This window comes from Balaenoptera physalus (assembly GCF_965194825.1).
Source record: "Balaenoptera physalus genome assembly, chromosome: 19".
NCBI lineage: Eukaryota > Metazoa > Chordata > Mammalia > Artiodactyla > Balaenopteridae > Balaenoptera > Balaenoptera physalus.
The window spans coordinates 52465710-52487121 of record NC_138900.1 but is presented as its reverse complement, the minus strand read 5'-3'; the positions used below and the strand labels follow the sequence as shown (position 1 = coordinate 52487121).

General features: G+C 46.7%; 1 protein-coding gene across 3 annotated transcripts in view; it reads right to left on the bottom strand.

Annotated features, from left to right (window-relative positions):
• ZFHX3 (zinc finger homeobox 3) overlaps positions 1–21412 on the bottom strand; it is a 428452-nt gene that overhangs the window by 193749 nt on the left and 213291 nt on the right. The window lies entirely within an intron of this gene.

Genomic DNA, 21412 nt, shown 5'->3' with positions numbered 1-21412 from the left:
GGTCAGTGGCAGAGCTAGAAATAGGACCTGGGTTTCTTCACACCACACTGACAGTGCCCTTGCTACCACACGTAGCTACTCCCCATCATCCTTCAAAATCCATGGGCTGGTTTTGCGGGCACATATGGAGGAGGCTACAGTTGGGGGCGAGGGGGCTGAATTAGATTAAGAGATCTAAGAGCCAAACACCTAAATGTACTAGGTAGACCTCATTTGGATACCCATTCTAACCAACCAACTGTAAAAAGCCATTCTGGGGACAATCAGGTAAGTTTGAACAACAATTTGGGATTTGATGATGTTAAGAATGTGTTAATTTTGTTATGTTGACACAATATTATTATCACCTAAGAAAATAATGAAGCATCATGATATCTTTCATTGGCTCTAAAATCAAAGCCAATGAACAAAAAGGTTAAACAAATCCAACAAAAAGTGAATTGTTGTCAAGTCTAAGTGATGGGGTTCATCATATTATTTTCTTGTTTATACAATACACTTTTTTTTTTTCCTTTTAAAAAAGAAAGTTCTGTCTTTACCCAGTTCAGGAGCACCTTCTGAAAAAAGAACTGCACTGGCCAGAGCCAAGCGTCTCAGCCTTGAGTTGACATATTCATGGCAAGCTAAGCCTTTTTTCAAGGAAATAGGAATTCTTCTTTCTTTAGAAGAGCTAAAGGACTTCCAAAGAAGTACTTTAGGCCCCAGCTTCCTCTAAATCTTGTTCAAAACTCACCATTTGCTGACCCCACCCTTACTCCTACCCTTAGAAGGTACGAGGCACCACCCTGCCACTAATACACCAAGAGATGATATGCATCATGCTCTGGGCACAGTCCCTGATACTTTATACATGGCAACTATCACTATCATTACTGGGCAAAAATGAGCCCAATGTAACAGCCGAAGATTACATAAGAGCTTGATTTAGAGCATGGAGTCAAACTCTGATTAAGAAAAACACATCCACTGATAAGTTAAAAGCCTCCACTGGTTGATTTAGTGGGTTAAAAAGTAATTTTAAACACTTCCAGTGAATTTACAAAATGAGGCGATGTTTACCAACCATAGTTTTTGAGCTCACTGTCTTTCATCTCAGTATGAATGTTTTATATAAGTCACCTTAATTGCTTTGTAAAGTCTGAACTGAGCTGGTTCCCACTGGGCTGGTTCTCTTGTGCTCATCTTCAAGTAGGATGACCCAATGATAAGTGGGCTTCTTGCCATATGTTGGCCCACACACATCTATCACCATGCTACAGCTTCCTGGGAAATACTCTTTGCAAAAAACTTTTTCACAGTAGCATTAGCATTTGACCAAGAAAATAGTCACACCCAGCACCAACTTCCCCAGGAACAAATAACAATGCTTCTTTGATTTATATGGTGGTTTATACATTTTCAAACACTCTTATATTCATTTCTCATTTGACCACCAACAATCTTGTCTTGTTAAGCAGACAGACTAGGAACCATAATTCAGGTTTTACAGGCTTAAAAAGATTCTAAAACATCAGAGCAACTACTCTGAGTCATTCTTTCCCAAGGTCACCAGCTGGTTAGCAGCAAATCAGGAACCAGGAGCCATTCTCCAGTTTCTACTCCAGTGTTCTTTTCTCTATGAAGACATCATTTCTTGAAAAAGAATCGTCTTTCCAAACCCTTCAAAGATCACTTTTCATCTTCTAAATGAGAAAAAAATCTGAGTACACCAAAGACCCAAAAAAAGATATGTCACTGCTCTGCTCACACCTAAAAAGCAGAGTTATAAATAACACCAAATACTGGGTTGCTCCACACAGCCAAGAACCTTGATGCAAGACATTAAGTCTTAAAATTTTACACAGAATGTGACTCCCTCTAAAACATTCTCTACCACATAGACAATATTACTGCCGTAAAGTCTGACCACGTGGCTCAAAGAGCTATTTGTGAAAAGAGCAAAGTAAAAAGCTGTCAACATGTAGGAGCTCCTCATGAATGAAGTCAAACTTAGAAGAGCTAGTATCAATGCAGAGTTCGAGTTAAGACCAGTGGGGTAATGCAAAGGGTGGTTTGGGCCACAGTATTACTGCATTATAACCCAATCAAAGTGCACAAATCTACATAAAACTAAAAATGGGGGTTTCATCCCCATCATGAATGTTGCTTACTCTATAGGTAAGGGCCATCTGGTCTACCCTCTGCCTCCGTCACAGTGGAGCCCTTTGAGCTACAGTCCCTATCATAATGGAAAGTAGTGGAACTTTGGTCAACTTAACCACTGCCCACCCTCTAAGCCTAACTGATCTGACATTTTAGGAAGAACATTATGCTTAAAATAAAACTTTCCAACTTGTGCAACCAAGGTAGTCTGGGCAAAGAGAGATTGAGGACAGAAGTGGGTGGGTCCAGAATACAAGACAGTGATGGGGATCCCTTGACATCCCAATTGGAGAGAGGGTGACCTGGTAGGGTGGGGTCAGGAGGGAAAGCTTGCTTAAGCTATGGCCCTGGGTAGACTCTTCAACTTTGTCAGGAGGACTACTCCCACCAACTTCCCACCATTACTCTCTGGGGCCATTCTCTCACCTGCACAGGCCTATCTACTCACTGCCATCTGTGGGCTCAGCCCTGCTCATCAAGCCTGTGGCTGGATACCACAGTCATGTCTTGCTGTTACTACCCTGGGCCTCACCAGACAGAGTCTACAGCCTTACATCTTGCTGCCCAGACTCTATAGTCTGGCTTCCTGACCCTCTCTTATGTGGACTCTTTTCTGCTTGGGACTTGAATCTCATGACCTGGAATCCCATACACCTGCAACCCTCTTGTCTATACCTACCTACACTTCTCCAAGCTCAGTCCGCAGCCCTTGCCTTCATCACATACCTACTGGCCTCCTCCCCATTTGATAAACTTCCATTCCTGGATCCTCTTGGGTAACCATGAGGGATAAGGAAGCCAGAGGCTGCAGCCTGGCGAGAAGGGCAGGAAGGTGACAGCTGCCAAAGCAATTCGCCCTCCCCCTGGTCCAACTATTACCACCTCATCCTCCTCCACTCCCCAGAGACTCCATGAAACTCACCAACTTTTAAAACTGACTCCTAGGTGTAGTAGCTGGCTTCTCACTAGAGGTCAATGTCACTCAGGTTGAACAGCACCTGTGTTGTTTGGTCTATAAAGACCCTCATGACAGCTTGCACTAAAATTGGGTCAAAGGGGTTAAGTTGCTGGATATGGTGTGCAAGCTCACCTCCCTCCCAGCTTCATTTATACTCATTTTATATATGAATACATATATACATACATGCATATATATCATATATACAGACACATACATATGCATACACATATATACGTATTTCTCATTTAAAGCAAAACAAAATATAGCAGTTACAAGACAAAAACGACATAGAAAGTCAACACACACACAAACCACCATCACCCCCACTGCTGCTACCAAGATCTTGTCCTGAAAGTGTCTGGATGACTGTCACTTACCACTACCTAACCCTTAACTACAGGCTGGGTCTGGGGACTCCATCCCAGTTGCTCCCCAGAGCTAAGTATCCTTGTTGCGTTTGTTTCGTCAGGAGAAAAGGGAGATGTAAACATGAACCAGACCAGAGACAGGAGATAGCCAGTGAGAGTGGCATAATCTAAAGTGGCACCAAAATCCATCTCCAGCATTCTGTCATCTTATGATCAACCATTTCACTTCAGACACTCATTGGTCCGGAGGAACCTGAATCCTAGAACTAGATGTCCCCAAGTAAGCCGTTTCTCTCTAAAAGTAAAATGTGGTACACAAAGCAAAGTGCTCGAAGCGTCCCAGGAATGCCTGTTACATAAGGGCGTCAGCACTGCAGTCCTCAGTTCCATCGTGGGAAGGGTGGGGTGGAGTAGAGAGGACCACTAGACATAGCCAAGGCACGGAAGAATCAGGATTTTAGCTCTTAACACTCAAAAATTCCCAAGTCACAGTTGAAACCCCACTGCTATAATTGTTTTATACACTGTCTACACACACACACACACACACACACACACACACACACACAAAATGCCTTTTAAAAGTTGCATTAGCTTCCCTGTTTAAAACCCTTCCTTCTGTCGGGCACCTTGAGATAAAAGCTGTGTATGACTCCCTGGCAGGCCTTCAAATTCTGGCACTTGCTTGGGCTGGAACCAGAACAGTCTTCCATCCAACCAGGGAAGGCACAGGCCCTGCCGGCAGAGCAGGGGTTAATGGAAGCTGACCGCAGCACAGTTGTTAAGGTAATCAATACCACTGAGATACTAAAGCAGCATAAGCCACAGTATTGATTGCCAAGCAGATGATAAAACTGTTTATTATGATAATTGCAGGGTCCCTGCAAGATGCTCCCAGTGCTTCCTAAAGCTGTTTACAAAACTAATAAAGATTTGCCGTTTCAAGATCTTCCATTTTAAGCACCCCTCCTCCCCCAAACTTCCACCCCTGGCCCATCACCAAAAAGCAGACCTCACCCCCAGGCTATGAATATGTTCCTCCCTGGGACAGCACCAGAGCCTGTCCTGGGTGTGTCATGACTCTCAGGGGCCTCTGAGGAAAGGGCTCACCTTCCACACCCTCACCCTGCCCCCAACTTCAGGAAAGGGAGGCCGGAAGCACAGCCGACTAGACATTCAGGGCGTTAAGATTTCCTCCTCAAAGCCCGCCATGCGATAATTATGGGGTTTCATTGATGGAGGGGGCTGCTCAGGGCTTCTTGAGCTAACATCCATTTGTTACAGCACGTTTAAGAAACCACATCACCTTGGTTTGTAATTAAAACTTCTCTGGAGAACCTGGTGGCCACGGAACCAACTGAACACAGTCAAATGGTGATTCTAGAATGCCTTTCTGCCAACACAACTCAGGGGTGACTTTGGCTACTACACTGGGCTCATGTCTCGAGTTCTATTCATGCCCAGTGCAACAGCTCCGTTTTATTAACAGTGGAATTAACACCTTGGTTATAAACACAGCTATCTGCCTTGAGACCCAAGTCTTTGGATTAATAGCACTGTTGATGATGACTGTGATAGTATTTTCACATGCTGTGATATTATTTTCAAGATGAACTAGATGAATGTGGAAATGTTTCTCAACAGAAGTAAGCATCTCACAGACAGCATTAATGCTCTTCAAATTGTTCTAGGGAAAACTCACTGGGTCCTGAGAGTAAGTATGGCAGCTTCAGGATGCAAAGCTTGCAAATATACTAAAAGTGTGTTTTCAGAGTGTGCAAGAAGAAAAAAAGGAACCCAAGTTTTGAGAAGAAGCCAGTAGTTATGACATTAGCAATAGAAGCCCCCATTTCTCACTCAGCCCTGAATAACGCTGGCTCAGGCCATAGTGACCATCAGGATTTTACCCTTAACAGAATTTGACTGGACTTGGCCTTCAAAACCACATTTGCAACTTAGGGGCACTGCTCTGAGAGTTGATGAGCCAAAGAAAGATGATTTGGAGGCAGCTTCTTTCTTTTCAATCAAAGCATGGAGAAATCGTTAACCAATGCTCCTGTCTTGACCTTGCACCACGACCTCAGCTTAGGCACTGAAGCCCTGACCCTCCTGATTCTCTCCCGAGTCAGCTGCCCCCAGCAGCTCTGGGAGATCACTGCCCACGGAGCCTGCCTGTGTGCGCACACATGCACGGTTTAATTCTGTGGACCAGTAGAGACATGCAGCTCCTTTGTAGACACCTGTCTGCTCCGCCTACTCACAATCACACAGAAATCAGGAGACTGGAGCCAATTTTATGTAGAGTATGATCCCCTTGCCAAAGACCTTGCCATGAACTCACAGATACCACAGCATGGCTGGAAGGGATGCACCGAGATTCGTTTAACCTGGTTACCCGCTCTTACAGGAACTGCTTGGCAACCAGAAATGGCAGGAGGAAATCTGAGGCTTCCCTCTTACTGACTTTCATGAATGATACACTCCTAGGCAAAGTGGCAGAGGACAAACGGTCATCAACTACTAACTCCCAGCTAGATGCCCTGCTCACGCACCAAATGCCCACGGGGCCCGTGTTCACAAACACATCCCTGGATCTGATACCAAGAGAAAGTTGAATATTAAGTGTGACTAATTCTGCTGTTACCTTTTAACCTCACTCACACACATAAGTTGTACTCTCAACAAAAACTTCAACAAAAAATACACCCTCGGAACGATACGGTCCACACTTGGAAACCCGCCCACAACGGCCAGCCAAGCCCTCCTAAGTGCTAAGAACCATTTAGGAGCATTGTAAACCATCAGGGCCATTAGTTCTAATTTGACCTCAACAAAATAAATCAGCCCACTAGGAACAAATTTAGAAGCTTTCCAGAGTCAAGTTCTCAAACCCTGAGAGGCTCACAAGCACCATCCACGGAAGGGAACAAACGGCTAGCCTCCGGGCTACTCTCCCCACTCCCACCTCCCCTGTAGCTCACCGATGACAGCAGGCTCACCTGGGACCGGGACTCTGGACCCTCCTCAACCCGCTGGATCAGAAAGCTGTGACTACTGATGTTTAAGGGATTCACTCTTTTCCTTCCTTTGACTTCACATCAGATATGATTTTCCATCTGTGCTGCACTAAATGTCCTCTTTCAAGGCATGTGAACATTCAGATTTATTTTCAAGATATCCTGATTGGCTTTCAACTATGCTGATTCTCAGCTCTGGGTCAGAGTTCACCCAGCCTTTTTATCTTTCAGTAGGCAGGTATCACGTATGTTAAGAACTGTGATTTCCCCCCCCCCACATTAATACGTGTCAACACAATAAGTAATTTCTCAAAAAAAACTTATAACCATCAGCATACACTCTAAATTTAAATTGCAAAATCGTCCTAATTTTTCATCTTTATTCTCCCCTGATAATTACTTACTGCGTTTTTTTTTTAATTCTGATGGTACTGCCTTCACGAAGAAACGGGAAGTAAAACTATGGTACCACTAGCTGATGGGAGAAGAAAGTTAAGAACATGTTTGCTCGAGAGGCAGGCAGTCCACAACCCTTCAGTTGTTAAAATATTAAGAGTGAGCGAGGACGCCACGGACGGCCTTTGCCTGCCCGGGAGCTCGGCGGCTCCGGCATCCTGCGCTCTGGGGGTCCCGGGTCCCGGGTCCCAGAGGGCCTGATAAGGGTTGCGACGCGCGCGTCGGGAGGTGGGAGGCGGCGCAGGGCCCCTGACCTCCGCCCTCCGAACAAGGCGCACACTTTTGGCACCGCTGGTAGTCATGGCCTCTGCGAGGAGCGCGCTCGCTCGGGGAGTGGCTGCCGGCCCCCTGCCCTGTGGCTCAGGTGCCGCCCTAGGCCAGGCCTGCGCTCCCAGCCCCGATCCCCTCGCTCGCACTGCAAGTGAAGGGGGAAAGGCCCCTTGACCCCGGCCGGAGGGAATGAAGCGTCACCCACGCGGGTCTGGCTCGCTGACCACGGCTCCCCACTGCCAAAGGTCTGTTGGCGGCACTTTGGGGCCAAATTTTCATGCTACCAGTGTTTTATCAGTAGTTCATTGTAGTATTGTAAAAAAAAGCAATGACGAAAAATTGTTAAGCGAGATCTCCAGAATGTTGGTTTCTATTGCTCTGATCTCAGTGGGGCCTTCATGGAATAATTGGGGCTGCTGTAGACAGGCCTGAGAGAAGACATAATTAAGACCCTCATGGAAGCTTGCAGCCCAGAAAACCCTTTTCTACCTGACCCCAACATGTCTTAACGCAACAGTGACACTTTCTTGTTCTGACCGTGTCTCAGATGCAAATAAAAGTCACTAGTCTTCCTTTCAAAAAAAAAAAAAAAAAAAAGATTAAAAAAAAAAACACACTGTATCATCATTTCCACTCATCTTCACAGGACAGAAGGAAGGATTAATAGCAAGGATATTGGCAAAACAAGTCAGCAGTAACAGCAGAACCAGGACGCAGCACATGCGCTGTATAAACCAAGAGTCTGGATTGCTAAAAGCTGAGTAATCCTTTCCAGCTCCACCCAGCATGAGTTTCCAGGTATCAAATTATATGTTAATTACACAAATGTGAAGTTATATGAGGGGAAGTGGTGTTAGTCAGCACCCAGCGGGTGGAAGTTCGGTAAAACAGTTTTGTAAGGCATGTTTCACACGCAGGCCGGGAGCTCCCCGGGCCCAGGAAGAGAAGAGGAATCACGTGGCAGAGGCCTAGGTTCCACCTCCGAACCTTCAGCTGACAGAGCTTCCAGAGCCCATTCAATACCCCCGACAGGAGAACTTTCCTAACTTACAAAATACCCGGGGTTCCTTTCCTCTCTGCACATTTGTTATACAAATCAAAACATGCTGGGGCTCCTGCTCCGGGAAGATCCCACATGCCGCAGAGCAACTAGGCCCGTGCGTCACAACTACTGAGCCTGAGCTCTAGAGCCCGTGAGCCACAACTACTGAGCCCACGTGCCACAACTACTGAAGCCTGCACGCCTAGAGCCCGTGTTCCGCAACAAGAGAAGCCACCGCAATGAGAAGCCTGCGCACCGCAACGAAGAGTAGCCCCCACTTGCTGCAACTAGGGAAAGCCCGCGTGCAGCAACGAAGACCCAATGCAGCCAAAAATAAATAAATAAATTAATTAATTATTTTAAAAAAAGACTTTGGGAATAAAAGAAGGGAATAATAAAATTATTTAAAAAAACAAAACAAAACATGCTAGGGCTCATTTCACACTCAGCCAATCCAAAGAGGGGCACACAACCCTGACCACAATAGTGTAGGGGGCAGCAGTGCCACTCAAAGTGATGGAGGGGCCCACGTGACACCTCCCAGCACCCACCGTCCTTCGACTATTTCGGAGGGTCAGGATGGCACAGTGTCCTCCAGGGTCCTGGCAGTGCCACAGCCTCTGGTGCTGGGGAGACACCGCGTACCTGCAGTGAGACGGAACACAGAGTTCTGAAACTGCTCCGAAGCCCAGGGCTCGGGCTGCAAGCCCTTTATCAACATAACGCATCGTACCCCTGCCTGCCGGGTGCCCACCAACTGCGTACTGATCTGGCCCTGATGTGAAGCGGGGGAGCTACGGTGAAGTCCAGGCCTGTCCCAACCAGTGAAGGGCTGAACAGACGACTGGAATGGAGCACTAAGGACCGTGCCACAGCTGCTGAGGAAATTTAGAGATCCACCCATGAGGAGCTGAACACTCTAATCTTTCCACTTCTCACGTCAAATGATTTTTATCTAATGCTACACCCCACAAGCAGCTGTCAGAGGGGCTCTAAACTAACACCTTGAAGTGGGTCAGTGACAAAAAAATAAATAAATAAAAATCCCTATACATAGTGTAGTACAGTACAGTATAGTATACAACAGGCTACAAGCATATGCCCTGAGCTGGCATTCCAGCACAGAGGCCATTGAGAAGCTGCAAATTCTTAACCTACTTTGGGTTCATCATACCTATAATGGGTGTAGAGATCATATTTGCCCCATATGGTTGTAAGGATTAATAAGACACTGAAGTATTTAGCACAGTAAATGCTTAATATGTTTTAGTTATTAACCTTTATACACACACACACACAGAGTGTGCATAAAATTGTTTCATTCGCATAAAATCTAAGAGAGACTGCATCCTCATTTTTAAGGTTCAGAGAAGCAGGGAGACTCACCCACAGTTTCACATCTCATGAGAAAGCAGTGCTGGCCTGGAAAACAAACACTCACACTTCTGCACTGGTGTCTTTCACACCATTATTTTCCAGCATGTCCTACAAGCACCACTGGCCATAGGCTAGGTGATGCGTGAGTGAACATTTTAAATTTGAATCGTCACCTATTTAATGTTTATTTGAGCCAATACAACTAGCCCAAACTTGTGATTCTTCTGATATCACTGCTTGGGATGATGCTAGAGCAGGTTATTTATGGTTTTAATAGGGGAATCCACGAGAAGAAAAATTTCTAAGCAAATAATGTACTACAGGTAGTAAAAAGACATAACAAAAAGGACACTCCACATTTGGGGAGCTCTCTCTTAGGCCCTACTTCCCCTCTTAGAGGCTGTGTGTGGCTGAACCAATCTCTCTAACAGAGTCAAGCATTGAAAGTCAGCGGCGGGCACATCCTGGTTTCCCCTGTGTATCTACCTTGCCCTCTCTAAAGCACAGCCTCTCAATGAAAGGGCCGCACCTTCCTCCAGGCCCTCTGAGGAAGGCTGTGAGAAGGGTTACCAGCCTCCGTGACCCCTTTAGTCAGCCATGGCTCTTCTCCCTCTCCCATTCCCCCCCACCCCAGCAAGGACCCTGCAGCCTGGAGCTGGTCCCCAGTCTTCCCCCTTAATGCCTTTTTCCTTGTACAGCTATCACAAGAGGGCTGTTTAGCGAGAGGACCTCAGGCTGACCTTTGCTGACAGGCTCCAAGCTCCCTCTGTAAACTGATCTAATGTGAGGCCGGGTAATTAGCTACCAAGTAGTAATTGCAGCTTCTAACTATGCTGGACCAAGACTGCAAAAATTCCCCCAGGGCGATGGGGTGGGGGGCTGCTGGGGACCCCAATCCACACAGAGGCATCTGCTCACAGCCAAAAGGAGGGACTCAGCAACATTTCTGAGGGAGGCCAGCACTTTTCCAGGTTTTAATTAAAAGTGGGGCCCGGGGAAAGAGACAGCTACAAAAGGAAATCAGTAGATAAAGAAGAGGGGTGAAGAAAAAAATCCATGGCCTGCCTGGAAGAGCCCATTCAGGAAAGCACCAGCTCTGGAGGCAGATGGCCCTGCACAAGAAACTTTCATTTCAGCCACAGAAGGATCACAGCAAGTAGCCTTAACGAGGTAGCAAAAAGAAATGCAAAAAGGCAGGATGCACAAGGGCAGCTCCACAGCTGGCTTGCACGCACTCACTCCCACAAGCGCACCCCTCAAACTTAGAATCTTTAGGTGCCCCCCTCAAACTTAAGAATATTCAAGGTGCCAGGCTGGTAGCCTGCCCTAAGGGTTCTGCATGATCATGTGCTCAGATGTGGTAATTCAACCAGACCTGTCCAACGGGCCGACCCCACTAGCAGCCCGCAAGTGTATGTAACGTGTTTCACAGTAGCGTGCAGAGTCCCCACTGAGAACTCAAGAGGCAGCATGTCCATGGACAGCGGACGGCCCTTACTGTGACTCTAAAAATAAACCTAACTGCACAAAAGATACCATGGTCAGAAAGACTGAAAAAGTGTCCCTCCTTCCTATACAGCAGGACAGTAAGACACCCGACAGCACAAAAATAAAGGAAACCCTTTATTTTCCAACTCCACCCCATCCCCATTTCCTCTATCTGCTCTGTACCAAAAAAGCCACATCACTGAACTGCTGTTGCCCGTGATAACTCCTGGACCTCTTTCCTCAGCAGAGGCAGCGACTTCACGGGGCGCCGCAGCTCTTCCGTGTGGACTAGACTTTCTGCCGGATCTGAGTTACGTCACAGGCTTCCGCAAACTTCATTTCCTCTGACCCTGCACCGCCTCACCCCCCAGTAGATTCAAGGCAGTATAGACTCTCCGAGTTGAAACCAGTGACAAAAACCAAGGTAGCAGCAGCCAACTGCACCAATTCACCCTCCATTTCCTTCTCCAAACAATTAATACGCTTAATAACTCCGACCCCAGCGACAGACTCAGACACCCCTCTATTAACCCCTCCCCGCGCCAAAGAGTGAGTCTCCACCACAATTCTGCTGTTCCCTATGACTTAACCATTCTTCAATCCACAACAAGGACTTCTCGCCACACTGTGGTTTTGTTCTCTTAATCTTTTATGAGGAACCTTATCAAAAGCTTTTAGAAAATACCAGTGAATTTTGCCTACCAGGTCATCTTTATTATTTCAAAATTCCTTATGAAGAAATTACAAACCTTAACGTCGTAAATGAATATTTAAGACAGCATGCACTTAGGCACGCAAGTCGGACTCAGGTTATATTTAAGGCGCTGTATTACCTCCCTTTTTAGAAAGATTCTTGTCTGGCTGTTAGTAAGGAAAGATGCCCCTCCCCAACTGCCAGGTGTGGGATTCCCCCATAGACCTTCTGGACCTGCTGAAACGGAGTATATACTGAGTACCAAAAGGATATATAGGGGCTTCCCTGGTGGCGCAGTGGTTGAGAGTCTGCCTGCCAATGCAGGGGACACGGGTTCGAGCCCTGGTCTGGGAAGATCCCACATGCCGCGGAGCGGCTAGGCCCGTGAACCACGACTGCTGAGCCTGCGCGTCTGGAGCCTGTGCCCCGCAACAAGAGAGGCCACGACAGTGAGAGGCCCGCGCACCGCGATGAAGAGTGGACCCCGCTCGCTGGAACTGGAGAAAGCCCTCGCACAGAAACGAAGACCCAACACACCCAAAAATAAATAAATAAATTAAAAAAAAAAAAAAAAAAAAAGGATATATAGTGCAGAACACAACTTCAAACCAAGAAGTAAAATGCACTGAGTGGAGGAAGGCCTGGATGTGGCGGCCCATCCACCTCCGCCGTCCCCACCTTTCCCCAGGTGCACGGAGGCAAGCAGCACGGTTCTCTGCATCACAGCCGGTCCACAAAGGGAGCCAGCGGCAGCTTCTAGATGTTGACACCATTTATGCTCCCTCCTAACACCTGTTTGTTGTTGCTATTATTCCCGATTAGCACTCTGCCCACAAACTCAGCCCTGAATGTAGGGGCAGCTTTCCCCATGATGGAGCAGTTATAGATGCACAAGGGCCGAGGGGTGTTTCCTGGTCACCACAAATTCTTTTCTTGGCAAGTTTAAAGGTAAATCATCTAGTCAAATACACATCTCTTCAAGAGTTGCCTTTGAGCAGGGTTCAAAAGCTGTAGTGCGATTCTGGAATCCCTGTCGGAAACCCTTTTCCGTCGAGTAACAGAGAGAGCGCTAAGGTAATCCACACTTACGCCGCCTCGTGTTCCTCATCACCAGGGAAATCCTCAGCCTTACTGCACACACATCAGCTTCTAACATCACATCTAATCACCAAAAATGTAGGCAAGGTCCTATGGCCAGATGAGACGGGCCTCCCTCTTCTCCATAACATAATGGTGAAATGGACAAGTCCAGAAAGTAGCCTACAGAGTCCAGAGTGCCGGGTAATTCTTTATCCTTGAGGAAGACCACCAATGTCAGTCAAGTCATAACTGGATGTCTAATGAAAGGGTTGGGCTGCCCCGACTCTCCTCCAACCTCAGCCCGTCCTCGCCAACGTGGGGCCCCCAGAGGACGGAATGGGAACTGCGGGTCCAGGCACTCCATTACAGCAAGGCGCAGTTCAGCCTGGACTTAATGAGCTCTTGCAAGGAAACAGGAAGTCTATAATTTAAATAACTTCCAGTCCTGAAATAAAGGAAATTAAACCACTGGCACAAACCTCTCTGATGGACACCTTTTCTGACCCTCCGATCGCACTCACAAATACAGCTGTCGTATTCTTCTCCCCGAGGCCAGCCCCCATATTCCTCTCATGTGAAACACACAGAGGCGACCAGTCAGCCTTCAGAGCTCTCCAAAATTCTGCGGGAACTGTAGGCAAGGGATGTGGCGTGGTGTGCAGCAAAAACCCAAGAATCAGCCCCAGCCCCACGCGGAGTCCTGATGCTCGGGATGCTGCATGACCTTGGGTGAATCACATAACTTCACAGGGGCCTCGGCAGCTCACCAGCAAGTACCAGGAATGTCTTGGTCAGAGTAAGCGACCTCCGAGATTGTTAAGAGGGTCAATGGGCTCATTTGAGAACAGTGCAAACTGAAAACGCAAATAAACACTAGGCTCCGGAATTTCTCAATTTTCTGTTCAAGAGGCACTGTGCTATCCTTGCCTTCCTCTTCACTATGCATATTTATTCACAGGTTCTTCTGCTTCTCCTGTGCCCTTCACTGTACGTAATACTTTGTGTGGATAATTATTAGTCCAACTAGACATGGTTTCCTGGCAGGCAGGGACTGTGGCTTTTCACCTTCTGCAAACAGTGTGTGCAGACCACCAGCCAGCACCACACAGGTTCTCAATAAAGGGTAGGAATCGACAGCCCACACGGTTACCCATTCATTCTCAAGCACCAATATGCTAACAACTATCCGTAGACTCTCTATGAAAAGAGACCAACCCAGTGAAAGACTCGGAACTGGCTGTGCGTCTACAAGAGGGGTGCGGGTTTTGGTCCCCCCTCTCTGTGCAGAAATGGCCCCGACTTCTCACTTTTACAGGCACTGCCCTCCGTGAAATGCAAACCTCAGTCACTATGGCAGCTTCACCGGGTAAATCTAAGCTGCCGGATGCTAGAAACTGTTTCTGGCCGCAGAGTTAAGTTTACTTTATTGATAATAATCAGCCAGATACAGACTGGTTTGACCAGTACTCTGGATGCAGGATCACAAGAAAGACAAACTTAAAAGCAGCTTAAGGTCAATCTCATTTTGCGAGCCCTCTAGATATTACTACTGACAACTGGGATGGTGAACCCTTGACCCCTCAGCTGGTAAAAGCCAATAGCGAGGCTGGACATTCCTTGTCAGCGAGAAAGCCTCCTGGGCTCCCTCCATGCAGGAGGTCAAGACCTGGCGCTCCAGAAAGAGAACTGTTGGGCCCTGCTCCAGAAGGGACCCTCCCCAACCCTGCTGAGAAAGGAAATCGCCAACAGGAATCTAGCTTTGCTTTATATAAAGGCACAACTTCACAAACAGTCTGTATGTGGAACTGCTCTGGGACGCCCGTCCATGACTGTGGGGTAAGATCTTAATACCACCGAAGAATTAATCGGTGCTGTCTTGCCTGTGGGCCTGTGTAAACTGGAACGATTGGATTCAGAGGGTCCAGAGGTTCGTTTGAGCAATGGTGTCTTCCCTTAAAGGTCTCACCGTTGAGCAAGAGCTCTGCACCCTGGAGGGCTGCTCCAGCTCTTGAGTAATCACCCTCCCCCGCCTCCCCGAGGGCTTGCCATGGCTAAGGCCCACAGCCTCTGCGCATCTCATGGCACTCAGGCCTCCCCAGGTACTTGGGGCGACTCGTTCTCCCGGCCACAGCATCTGTCTCATCCCTTCACAGTCCGACCACAGCCAGGAGGACACAGTCTAAACCAATTTCTGACTAGGATGGGTTCACCCCAAAAGCAAACACAGATCGTCTCCTGTGGCGTTAGTCACAGTACTCTCAACTGAAGCCAGACTTGACTTTCCCCAAAGTTCACTGACCGAGAACCAAAACCAGCATATCTCTGGGTCTCCCTTGTTTAGCCATCCTTCATCTAAATCCCTCATCTAGAACAAAGACACAGACCTACTAGAGAATGGACTTGAGGATATGGGGAGGGGGAAGGGTAAGCTGGGACAAAGTGAGAGAGTGGCATGGACATATATACACTGCCAAACGTAAAATAGATAGCTAGTGGGAAGCAACCGCATAGCACAGGGAGATCAGCTCGGTGCTTTGTGACCACCTAGAGGGGTGGGATAGGGAGGGTGGGAGGGAGACGCAAGAGGGAAGAGATATGGGAACATATGTATATGTATAACTGATTCACTTTGTTATAAAGCAGAAACTAACACACCATTGTAAAGCAATTATACTCCAATAAAGATGTTAAAAAAAAAATCCCTCATCTAAAATGGGAGCCGCATATGTAATTTTAAATTTCCTAGTAGCCATGTTAAAAAAAGGGGAAAAAACAAACAAGTAAAATTAATTGAAATATGTCTTATTTAATACCAGTATGTGTAAAATATCATTTCCAGGGACCTCCCTGGCGGTCTAGTGGTCAGGACTCCGTGATTCCACTGCAGGGGGCACGGGTTCAATCCCTGGTTGGGGAACTAAGCTCCCGCATGCCGTGTGGCACAGCCAAAAATAAACAAATAAAATAAAATAAAATATTTCCAGTGCAATCCATCTACATGTTACTAAGCTATCTCCCCCCTGTTCTCATACTAAGCCTTGCGAACCTGTGCGTGTTCACTTACAGCACAGCTCAACGCAGACCAGCCACATCTCAAGTGCCCAGTGGTCACACGTGGCTGTCGGCTACCGTACTGCAGGAATCTCAAAAGCGTCGCCATCCTCTGCTGATGAGAACCTAAAACACAACTCTAATCTGGCCTCACTGTAATAATTCATACTTGTTTTTTCCAGTCACAGACTTCACAGAACTCACCCCTACTCAAGATTCTTTCCCACGGCATTTACAATTACATTTGGGTGACATGTCAAGAAGTTGAAGCTGGCTGGGACTGGAGTGAACTGATTTTCAAGGAATCGTGTACTACTTATCTGGTCAATCAGATCTTCTCTCCAGGGCTTGTCCACCATTCAAGTAAACCCCCTGGGGTTCCCTAATTTAAAATCCTTGTAACCCTGTAACTTGCAAATCCACCATCTTCCCGGTGACGTGTATTTAACTCTTTGGCGCCCACATCGATGGCTCCTTGTTGATGTGTTCTCCGCTAGGACAGACCCCACCTCTAACTCAAGATCACACTGAATTATTTCTGCCCTGGTTGCACAAGATGTGTATACACCATAGATACAAAATTATGCAGAATAATCGACTGAGGGAGGGCACGTCTGTGGAATCCTAAGGCATAAATAGGCACAGGACAAATCCACGAGTTTGGGAATTGCCTGTTAACAGAAGGAAAATTTTCCACAGAAGATAAAAATGTTGAGGCCGTGCTCTCAGCAACTGTTAACCAGAAAACTTGGTAACGGATCTGTGCAGGAGTGGCACAGAGCTACTTTAAGTACCATAGCTCAGAGGTGACGCGTCTGTCCTGAGCGCTGCGCCCCAACAGGGCGCCCAGCCTGCGTGGATTCTCATCACGATGCAAGTCAGGTCTGGGCCAGCACACCTCCCAGTGCCAGGGCTGGAACGGAGGGTGGGGAGGGGGTCCCACTGAGCCACCAGGCGCACTGCCCCCGCAGCGACTCCCAAATCAGCCCCTTAAGGCACTGGCAGTGCAACGGTAGAATTCTCGTCTCCCAGATCAGCCCCCTTCCCTGCACTTACATCCGCCCTATCCAGAGGAGTAGAGGGTTTGATCTAGAAAGCACTACTAGAAAGCTAAAGACGTTCTGCAGGCTCATCCATCCAGATTCAGCTCCCAGACCAGGAGCACCAGAAGAAAACTGAAACGTACAGAAAACTGTTCACTTCTGGCTCGCTGCTCTGGCTTCGGGCAAGAGAAGGTGCACGTGAAGCTTGGGAGGAAGGACTGGAACGGCAGAGGCCGGGACTTGTTCCAGGAGCCCCCAGGGGACGAGCCTGGCTCCTGAACCTGGAAACGCAGAGGGCTGCTCTCCAACAGGTGGAGGGCTCCCCTCTAAGCCCGGCAGGAGGAAACAGGGGAAGGCTCTCTGTCAACCCTGCTCTTGGCATCCTCCCACCCCCGAGGGTCTCTCAACCTGTCCCCAAGGCCCTGGGAAGAGGAGCGGGGGACGAGCACGCGGGGAGAGGAAGGAAGGAGGCGGCTCTTCTTGGCGAGCTGATGGGTGTGAGTGGTGAGCATTAATTAAAAAGCCATCCGGGAACAATGGTCTTTTCATATTTGGAGCCTGTTCTGCACAAAGCTCAGCTTGTTCTAGGGGGAGGTCTCTGCTTTGGATTTTTTTTTCTTACTCATTTCCTAGGGCTGTGGCAATGTCTGGCACCCAAGCTCAACCCACTGGAGTGTCCCTTACCCAGAGGGGGTGCCAGGCAGACCTCCTCGACTCCAGAGGTGGTGGCATTCAGACACAAAAAGGGGCAGCCTCGGAGGGCTGTTCTGTTTTGACCCACGGGCTCCCAGAGAGCTCCCGGGCGTTCCCCCAAATAGCTGCCTAACCCACGGAAATACACACTGGACTTTTCATCGGCCAAACACTCATTTCCCTCTCAAATTACGCTAGACATGCCACAACCAGCAGACGTAGGATGAGGAGTCATGGGTCGAACAGACTGGCCAACAGACACTTCAAGGCTTCAGTGTAAGAAGACGGTGAACAGACATTAGATCGTGTAATGAGACTACCCGCCCCATTTTAACCTACTCCACTCAACCTCACAGACTATCCTTAAGAAAAGCAGTTCTTAAACAAGGGTTAGGGATGGGGGTAGGAGCTAATTCTGAGCGCCTAAGACATCCTGACACTTTAGAAGACCACCTCCACTCTCAGTCCTTACAACTCCTGGTGCGCAGGCCCCTCTGATCTCACCTCCTGGTATTCACAGCCTTGTGCAGCCCCCTCCCCTTCGGTGTGGGCTGTGCACAGTGACGCACCTCTAACCAACAGTCTACCAAGAGGTCACTTCCAGGATGAGGTTACGAAGACACTGTAGCTTCTGTCTTCCGTACACCCCATGCTCTCCCTAACAGAAGCCAAGTGCCATGTTGTGTGCTGCTCTAAGGAGAGGGCCATGTGGCCAGAAACTGAGGGCATCCCCTAGCCAACAAGAATAGAGGCCCCCAATCCAACAGCCCACGAGAAACTGAATCCTGTCAACAAACACATGAATGAGCTCAGACACAGGTCCTTCCCCAGCCAAGCCTTCAGATGAGAGTGTAGCCCTGGTGGACATTTTCACGGCAGCCTCACAAGAGATCTGGAGGCACAGGGTCCAGTTAAGCCACACCCAGATTTCTGAGCCACAGAAACTGTGAGATAATAACTGTTTGTTGTTTTAAGCCACTAAGTTCAGGGGTAATTTGTTATGCAGCAGTAGATGACGAATACATCCTCCATGCTACAAATGAAAAGGAGAAAGTTTTGGCCAGTATGTGGCAGAGCTGGGATTCTCACTTAGGCTAGACTGATCCTTTATAGGCACTTTCCCCTCACCACGCAGCTTCAGCTATCAAGCTCATTTCTGGGCCCACGGAGCTAGGAAATGACAATACTCACTGGGCCTCTCCATCACCACAGATGACACATACATACCTAAAATACATGCTTTAATATAAAAAGACACAGGATTCCTTCAGAATGCAGATCTGAAAGCACAGTGAAGAGAGGAGCTAATGTAACCTTCTCCTTTTACAGATAAAGAAACTGAGACTCACAGTCATAAAGCAGCAGAGATGGAACTCGAATGCTGGCCAAGATGGCATGTGACTCTTAGGGATCCGGGAAACTTCAGCCCAAACATACTGAACATACTTCTGATTTGCTGGCTAGGAAAAGTCATCAGGAGCCCTGGTTTTCTCTTTTTGGCACCACTGTTAACATTCTGTGGCAGCTGGTCCCCACTTGACATTTCCCCTCTAACCTGGCAGCTTCTCCTATGCATATCCCCCAAAGTCCTTCCACACAGTGATGGGTCACAACAGGTAGACCGTTTGCCCCTTGGTTAACGTGGGAGTTGAAAATCCTCATCCTCGGCTCACACTGAAGTGCAATCTAAGTGTACTTTGAAATTCTGTGACACATCAGGAAGACAAGGCAACATTTCCGTCAAGAAAGCTGAATAGGCAGAGGTATTCTTGCATCTCCAGGAGGACTCCACAAGCTTGCACATCACTGACTAAGACTTCCACTATTTTTACAAACACATACTCTAGACACTTACAGTTAAGATCATAAATAATTAAGACAAAGTAGCCTAAGGACATTTTGTGAAGCATTATTGCTGACTTTTTAAAAATTAGGCTTTTCTGTCACTATTTGCAGATGACATGATACTATACATAGAGAATCCTAAAGATGCTACCAGAAAACTCCTAGAGCTAATCAATGAATTTGGTAAAGTAGCAGGATACAAAATTAATGCACAGAAATCTCTTGCATTTCTATACACTAATGACGAAAAATCTGAAAGTGAAATTAAGAAAACACTCCCATTTACCATTGCAACAAAAAGAATAAAATATCTAGGAATAAACCTACCTAAGGAGACAAAAGACCTGTATGCAGAAAATTATAAGACACTGATGAAAGAAATTAAAGATGATACAAATAGATGGAGAGATATACCATGTTCCTGGATTGGAAGAATCAACATTGTGAAAATGACTCTACTACCCAAAGCAATCTACAGATTCAATGCAATCCCTATCAAACTACCACTGGCATTTTTCACAGAACTAGAACAAAAAATTTCACAATTTGTATGGAAACACAAAAGACCCCGAATAGCCAAAGCAATCTTGAGAACGAAAAATGGAGCTGGGGGAATCAGGCTCCCTGACTTCAGACTATATTACAAAGCTTCAGTAATCAAGACAGTTTGGTACTGGCACAAAAACAGAAATATAGATCAATGGAACAGGATAGAAAGCCCAGAGATAAACCCACACACATATGGACACCTTATTTTTGATAAAGGAGGCAAGCATATACAGTGGAGAAAAGACAGCCTCTTCAATAAGTGGTGCTGGGAAAATTGGACAGGTACATGTAAAAGTATGAAAATAGAACACTCCCTGACACCATGCACAAAAATAAACTCAAAATGGATTAAAGACCTAAGTGTAAGGGCAGACACTATAAAACTCTTAGAGGAAAACATAGGCAGAACACTCTATGACATACATCACAGCAAGATTCTTTTTGACCCAGCTCCCAGAGAAATGGAAATAAGAACACAAATAAACAAATGGGACCTAATGAAACTTAAAAGCTTTTGCACAGCAAAGGAAACCATAAACAAGACCAAAAGACAACCATCAGAATGGGAGAAAATATTTGCAAATGAAGCAACTGACAAAGGATTAATCTCCAAGATTTACAAGCAGCTCATGCAGCTCAATAACAAAAAAACGAACAACCCAATCCAAAAATGGGCCGAAGACCTAAATAGACATTTCTCCAAAGAAGATATACAGATGGCCTACAGACACATGAAAGAATGCTCAACATCATTAATCATTAGAGAAATGCAAATCAAAACTACAATGAGATATCATCTCACACCGGTCAGAATGGCCATCATCAAAAAATCTAGAAACAATAAATGCTGGAGAGGGTGTGGAGGAAAGGGAACACTCTTGCACTGTTGGTGGGAATGTAAATTGATACAGCCACTATGGAGAACAGTATGGAGGTTCCTTAAAAAACTACAAATAGAACTACCATACGACCCAGCAATCCCACTACTGGGCATATACCCTGAGAAAACCATAGGTCAAAAAGAGTCATGTACCAAAATGTTCATTGCAGCTCTATTTACAATAGCCAGGACATGGAAGCAATCTAAATGTCCATCGACAGATGAATGGATAAAGAAGATGTGGCACATATATACAATGGAATATTACTCAGCCATAAAAAGAAATGAAATGGAGGTATTTGTAATGAGGTGGATGGAGTTAGAGTCTGTCATACAGAGTGAAGTAAGTCAGAAAGAGAAAAACAAATACAGTATGCTAACACATATATATGGAATCTAAGGGGAAAAAAAAAAAAAAAAAAAAAAGAAGGCCATGAAGAACCTAGTGGCAAGACG